Raw genomic sequence first — 7,990 nt, forward strand, 5'->3', positions numbered from 1 at the left:
ATGGAGTCAATAGAATAAAAGGGAAATATAATGGGAAAATAAATTCATATAATAAGATTTTTTTTTATTACAATGAGCTTTTGCAATGATATGGAAGGGGGCAGGCAAGGGGAAATGAGGGAACCTTTGCTCTCATCAGAGGTGGCTAGGAGAGGAAACAGCATATATGCTCAGTGGGGTATAGACATCTGGAGTAAGAAGGAGTGGGGAGCAGGGGGAAGGGGTGGGGATGTGAATAAAGGAAGAGAGGATGGACCATGGTGGGGTGAGTGGTCAGATATAACACATTTCCTTTTTTACTTCTTGCAAGGAGCTGGGATTGGAAGGCCTGCCCAGGTCCATAGGGCCAGGTGGATGCTGGGCCTAAGGGGTGGTATGGGGACTTAGGGCCTCTTGGCCCCAGGACCTGGGATCTGTCTGCTGTGCCACTCAGCTACCCTACAGCAGAGTCAGAGTGAAAGGAGAGAGAAAATATAGTACATGGTAGTGGAGAAATACAAAAGGAGGGAGTTGTGATCAGCAATGGCAATGGTGGAAAAATATGGAAGTTACTTTTGCGATGGACTTACTATAAAGAATGTGATCCACCCATGACAGAGTTGTTGGTGTTGGAACAAAGACTGAAGCACATTTTTTATTATTATTATTTTTGGGGGGTGCAGGGAAAATGGGGCTGGGTGGCCCACAGAGGGCTGCATAGCAGGGTGATCATTGGGTGTCTGAGGCTGGATTGGGACCCGGGTGCTCCTGGCTCAAGGGCCAATGCTCTGTCTGCCACCCAGCCACCCCTACTATTATTACTATTTTATTTTATTTTGGGTCTTTTTTTTTCTTCTTTTTGGTTTTTTTTCAGGGCAGTGGGGATTGGGTGGCTTGCATGTCACACAGCTGGGTGATTGTTGGGTTACGAGGCTGGATGTGGGCTCGAGTGCTTGTGGCTCCAGGGCTGGTGCTTTGTCCATTGCGCCACCTGGCCATACCTACAATTATTACTATATTTTAATTTTAATTTTTTTTCTCTCCCCTTTACTTTTTCACCCAAGCAATTCTATATTCATGGGGGGAGGGGTATTTTGTTTACTCTTAAACAAGAATATTTTATTAATGTAGAAAAAAACCATTTGTACAAAATTAGAATAAAATAAATAAATAAATAAATAAAAATTAAAAAAAAAGAAATTCTCAACTGTGCCTTGTCTATGTATGTGTCTTCTAAGTGAAATGAAAAAGTTCCTTTAGTAGTCAGTATCCTCTTTTATTTTTTTCTTCTGACAAAGAGCTCTACTTTGCTTCAGTTTGGAAATCAGAAATAGATATGGATGAATGGCTCAGAGAAGGTGGGGGGGGCTCCCCTCACTTTCCTGCTGAGGAGGAGCTGCTGCCCCCACTGTTCTGCTGAGGCTGCTGCTGCTGCTGCTCTGCCAGGACCTGCTGCAGTCTCATCCACTTCCTTGAGTAGTGTTGCCGGTGAAGGATCTCTTGTTCATCAATGAACTTGGCACACTGGGCATTGACCAACTCCTTTCGGAAATGCTCTTACTGCAGCAGCTCCAACATGTGCAGGCACTGAGGGTACTTCAGGTACTTTGCATAGTCTGGCTCTTTCCAATAAAGTAGGTATTTCAGGTAGTTGACAAAGGCCTCGTCCTTGAAGTAGCCTCTCTGTGCGAGGAAGTTCAGGTAGTTGGGGTTGGTCAGGCATTGCAGGAACTGCAGTTCCAGTTGGAAGCGCAGCCAGTTCCCAGTGTCGTCTGAGGTCTCCATGAGGATGCTGGTGGCCCCCCGGCCCCACTCGCACTGCATCTGGCCACCTCGTGAGCCCCCCTGCTGCCCAGTATCCTCTTTTCATGCAGGAATATAAGCAGTTCAACATCATTAAGTCCCTTATGCTTTGCCTTTCCTATATACCATTTTGTACTTTACTTGAGTCTTGTATTTGAAGATCAGATTTTCTGTTCAGGTCTCATCATTTCTTCAGGAAATTTGGAAGTCCCTCATTTCATTTAATGTTCTTCTTTTCCCCTGAAAGTATGTTTGGTTTTTCTGGGTAGTTGATTCTTGGTTGTAAACCAAGCTCTTTTATCTTCCAGAATATCATATTCCAAGCCCTTCAAGCCCTTAATGTAGAAGCTGCTAAATCTTGTGTTACTTGGGACTCCACAATAATTGAATTGTTTCTTTCTGGTTGTTCGCAATATTTTGTTCTTGACCTGAGAACTCTGAAATTTTACTATAATATTCCTGGCAGTTTTCATTTTGGGATCTCTTTCTAAAAGTTTTCTGTGTATTTTTTCCATTTCTATTTTACTCTCTGCTTTGAGAATATTAGAGCAGTTTTCATTAATAATTTGATGAAGATGACATTCAGATTCTTTTTTATCATCATGGCTTTCAAGTAATCCAATAATTTCTAAATTATCTCTTCTGGATCTGTTTTTCAGGTCTGTTTTTCATTTTTTTTCCAGTTTTGTTTTGTTGTTTCTTGATTACTCACAAAGTCATCAGCTTCCCTTTGCCCCATTCTATATTTTAAGTAATTATTTTCTTTGGTCAGCTTTTGTATATCCTTTTCCATTTGGCCAATTCTGCTTTTTGTTAAAAGGCATTCTTTTCCTCATTGGACTCTTTTTTCTATTTGACCCAGTCTGGTTTTTAAGATGTTATTTTCTTCAGTAATTTTTTATATCTCCTTCAGCAAACTGCTGTGTCAGTTTTCATGATTTTCCCATATAACTCTCATTTCCCTTTCAAGTTTCCCTTCTACTTCCCTTACTTGATTTTAAAAATCCTTTTTGAGTTTTTCATAATCTGAGCCCAATTCATATATTTCTTAGAGGTTTGGATGTAGAGTATTTGACTTTGTTATTTTCTTCTTAGTGTGTCATTTGATCTTTCATATCACCATAGGAATTATCTATAGTTGGATTTTTTTCCTTCTGTTGTTTCCTCATTTTCCCAGTCTATGACTTGATTTTAATTCATTGTTAAGGTGAGACTGCTTCTAGGGTGGAAATGCATTGTCCCAAACATTTTGCAGATGTTTTCAGAGATACTTCTAGGATTATGCAAATTTTTAATTCTTCCAAGGTTTTATGATAGATTATGTTTACTCTTTCCGTCTGTGCTCTGGTCTGTGGGTGACTAAAAACACTCCTTTTTACCCTGGAACTGTGAGAAGGGTCCCTTCTCTGCTGCATGCAGTAAACTCTGCTGTGCTTCTGCTCTTCTTGGGACTGGGGTTCCAGACTACAACCTAGATCTGAGTATGGGAAAAGCAACAGAATACTGCCTTGGGGATAGCAAAGAGACCTTTGTAATCTCCTTCTGATTTTATTCCCATGTATGAACTGAGAGCTCCAGAAGCAGCTGTTGATGATAACTCAGGGGATCCTGAGACTATCTCCTGGTCTGATGGAATTGGCTCTGTGCTGAACAAACCTGAGTTGTTTTCACTCTGTTGTAGCAGTTTTCCTGATGACTTCCAAGTTGCCCTTGGCAATATCTGGGCTGAGAGATCTGGAAACCCTGTCTTTCATTCTTTTTTTTAAGGTTTTGTTTTGCAAGGCAAATGGGGTTAAGTGGCTTGCCCAAAGCCACACAGCTAGGTAATTATTAAGTGTCTGAGACCAGATTTGAACACAGGTACTCCTGACTCCAGGGCCGGTGCTTTATCCACTACGCCACCCTTCTTTCATTCTTAAAGAAGATGATGCCATTTAATGACATGCAACTGAAAAATCACCAGCCTCATTGGAGCCATCTGGGGCCAGTGACCAAATATAGATCAGGACAACTGGAGGTGACCTTGGATGCAATGGAAGACACTGACCTCTTCAAGCTAAGTAAGGCTAGCTAAAAATGAGGTAAAGAATGTTCTTTTACCTAGTCAAAAAAATCAATTTTGGAGGGGCTATGTGAGTAGAGAGAGAAGAGAACATATTTGGAAGATACTTTGAAGGTAGAAATGACAAGACTTGTCAATAGATTATATGTGCAGAATGAGTACAAGAGAAAAGTGAAAGACACTGAAATTGTGAGTCTGGGTAACTGATATGGTGATTGTGCTCTTGCCAGATTTGGAAGCTTAAAAAGGGAAGAATTTGAGGGAAAGATTATGAGGTTTTGGATATGTTGAATTTGAGCTGCTTATAGGACATCAAGTTTAAGATGTTCAAAAGGCATTTGATGATGCAAGAAGAGGTCAGGAGGAAGGTGAAGCCTGGACGAAGCCTGTATGTAAAGATTTAGGAATCATCTGTACATAAATGAAAACTGAACACATGAAAGCAGAGATTGTCAAAAAAGAGAGTATAGAGCCAAGAAGGACAAACTTGGGGGGAATAGGAAGATGGTGATACCATTTGGACTATCTGAAGTCTCTCCTCATTTCATATTCCATTCAGCCATAAAGGTGATTTTTCTAAATCATGTCAAAATAAGTCATGTCCCAATTAATTCCAGTGGCTCCCTATGACCTCCAGGAGCAACATCCTCTGTTTCGTACTCATAGTCCTTCAAAATCTAGTCCCCTACTACCTTTCTAGTCTTCTCTACTCTCTGCAAAGTACTTTTTAATCCAGTGACACTGGTGTGTCTCTGTCTCTCTCTCTCTGTCTCTCTCTCTCTCTTCTTCTCTCTCTCTCTCTCTCTCTCTCTCTCTCTCTCTCTCTCTCTCTCTCTCTCTCTCTCTCTCTCCTCCCCTGGAGAAATCCAGTGTCCTTTTGCATATTCTGAATCTGTGCCAAAAATCCTCTCCAGCTTAGGTGACTTGTTGAGATTTCTTCTGGTAAAGGAACTGCTTAACATAATACTTTACTCAGACCAAAATACATGTTTTCATCACAAGACAATAAAATTCTGGAGCTTATTACAACTTACATTTTCCATTATTCACTGTCATATTGACATATACATTTTACTTCAACACAATAAGCTGCCATAGTTGCTTAACTATATCATTTTAAGTTACCAAATTAGCTTAAACTTGTAGCATACACATTTGACAATCATCTTAATACAAAGAGTACCCAGCATATGGCTTAAAAATAAAAGTCAACATTTTCCTCTCATTACAATGACTCAAACATCCTTAGTCAAAATGAATTTTTTCCCAAAATATTTGCAAATATACCAAAGGTTTTCTTTTTCTTGATGTACTTAGCTAACTCACATTCTTTTCATTAAACTAGACCTTGAAACTATAATTATAGAGGATCATATCTCTATTTTTCTAAAACTTCCCATTCTTCCTACCTAAACTTCCCTCCTAACAAAAAAATTAAGGAATCTTAATCCTTACCTAAACATATAGCCAGAACCACACACCTAACCTGTCTGATAAAACCAATTAATCTAAAACTTCTTTATCTGGTTTGCTTAAAGTAGTTTACTATAAACATCCAGGACAAAGGAAAATTGCTTTATACATCTAATTTTTGAATGTCAGCATCCAGGCAGAGGTCATGTGGGTAATCAAATGTCTTAAGCCAGATTTAATTTACCAGGTGAGACATTATCCAAATGATATATTTGGAAAATCAAATCAGAAAGGGTCCAAGCTCAGATCACACTGAAAATCCACCCCTTCAACTACTCCGCCCTGTCACCTACAACCTTCCAGGCCTCCATGGGCCTCCTAGCTCCATAAACACAATGACCCACTAACACTTACTTTTGTTGATCAATTCTGGTATCAGACATAAAAGAAAAATTAAAATTCCCATGATCTAAAAATAGTAATTTTACCTTAATTGGAACTCCTAATGAATCCAAATTCACTAAATTCCAATTATAGTCTTGATGGGGTTCCAATTAATGAATCCCCTACCTAAAGCTCTGAGTGTCCTCCCTGGGTCCTTGCTAAAACCAGGAATTCTAACTATGACTGGCCCTACATGCCTCATCTCCTACCTTTTACTCAAGGCCTCTGATCTCCAGACCTGCATCCCTTTGTCTGAAATCATATCCATTCTATCCTTATATACAGATAGTATGTCATATTCCCCTTGATTAGAGACCCCTCCTTCTAGCCTGTTGTATTATAAATAAATAAACACTACCTTTGGGTAGGAGATTACCCATCATGTCCTAAATTCTAAAGCTAGAGATTGCCACAGAGAATCTCAAATTATCACTATTATTTTATCTTTCTCATATTTCATAGGTGCTTTTACTTTAAAGCAAACAACCAGTTACATATAACACAATAATCCCAATTTACATATATAACTGGAAAATTTCTATACATAAACTTGTTTAACTACTAGCCATGTTTAAAATAAAAATCATTACTTTCAGAATTCTTTCAAACCATTAAAACAAGATGACTTAAATTTTCCAATATGTGGTATTATTTCCAAAATAACAATATAACAATAAGAATATGTGACCTACTAGATTTTACAAAACATTCTTTCCATTATTATATTATACATGAACCCACAGATCTATACCAAATTCAATATACAGTTTAAGAATTTCAGAGATCTCAGAAGGGGGTCATAATTTTTGATATTTCCCTCATTACCCCTTCAAAATAATCACATGTTAATTATAGGCTTTAATCTTACAATAGGTAACCAAATAATTGTAAATATAATCTCTCTGCAGTTACAAAAAAGTCTATTACATAACTGATAAAGACATCTTACTCATCAATAAGTTATCTCAAAGTGAGACACACAATTGCTATTTGCTCAGTCATCCATCAGAGCCCCCCACATCAGCTGTCTCCAGCTACCACGAGAGAAGTCCACAATCTTGACTTCTTTAAAATTAAACATGCAATTATTAACTCACATTAAACAAAGAGTCTTATGCTAACATCTTATTCCCTTAGGACAAAAGCAAAATGAATATCCCAATATCTTTTGCATTTTTGTTTTCCAAGCTTCTTTACCCAGATCCTCAAGAATTCAATCTCATACATATGATACATTTAGAAGTCCAATGCAATTCTTATTTATGTCATGTTTAATCTAATGGCAAAAAACTAAATCTTTAGATGAAACCTCAATTCATTTAGTTTGCTCTCAACAATAAATTTTAACTTCCCAAAAGTTTAGTTTGATAAAAGCTAACTCCAGCATTCACATTCCAAATCTCCATCCAAAATTATACAATTATTATCATTATTAGGCTTAACATTAAAACAAATTACAGAATTAACAAGCCCAGTCTATAAATGCCCTTCACAAAACTCTTTCTTCTCCTGTATTTTCTTTTTTCCCAAAAGAAATCAGCAAATGTTTCTGATAACATAATTATATATTTTTCTTCTTAGTAACACAATACCAATTTCCTTTAACTCCAAGGTGTTTCAATAAAGCTCAAAATCCCAAACCAATTAACAATGTAGGTTATTTAATTCCTCCCATTCTGTACAAAGATTCTTTCAGAATTGAACAACACTAATACTCCTGTAAAACCCTCGGAATGATTCCCAAAACTCCAGTTCAGAAATGAGTCTACCTTAAAAATGGAGTGAGCGAGTGAGGGTTAGGAAGAGGACTTTAGAGCATGTGGCCAGAGCAAAGGCATTCATTAAATATGATTTCCTTTCAATAAACATGTCTCCTAATCTGTTTTTTAAAAATTTCTTCCTTTTTTCAACCACACAAGACACTTGTGGTTTTCTTTCCCTTTAAGGCTAAGCACTTGAAGTCTCCTATGTACCCCACCCCCCACGATGGGCAGGGCACCCCTCCAGCTGAACTTAATTTTAGAGTAAAAGTCTTAATGAGATGGGGGTAGTATCAAACCACTACACGTGCACCACTCCCACCCCTTCCCCTAACCCAGAGAGAAGGCATGGGGTCTTTCCCAAATAACCACAAGAATAAGAAATATTCCCTCTTACAATTTCTCAGTCTTAATCATTTCCCTTAAAAAATTCTTTTCTCACCTAAACTCTCCCTGACACAACTTTTTCTCTTTTAAGAGTCTCCCTTCCTCCCATTCTTTAGCTCTGCACACTACTAGTAGCAGGTTC

The 7,990-nt window shown here is 38.1% G+C and overlaps 1 pseudogene; it reads right to left on the minus strand.

Annotated features, from left to right (window-relative positions):
- Positions 1-1,353: 1,353 nt before the first annotated feature.
- On the minus strand, positions 1,354-1,767 carry LOC141490512 (mediator of RNA polymerase II transcription subunit 31-like; annotated as a pseudogene).
- Positions 1,768-7,990: the final 6,223 nt, after the last annotated feature.

Source organism: Macrotis lagotis, chromosome 1, assembly GCF_037893015.1.
Source record: "Macrotis lagotis isolate mMagLag1 chromosome 1, bilby.v1.9.chrom.fasta, whole genome shotgun sequence".
Classification (NCBI taxonomy): Eukaryota; Metazoa; Chordata; class Mammalia; order Peramelemorphia; family Peramelidae; genus Macrotis; species Macrotis lagotis.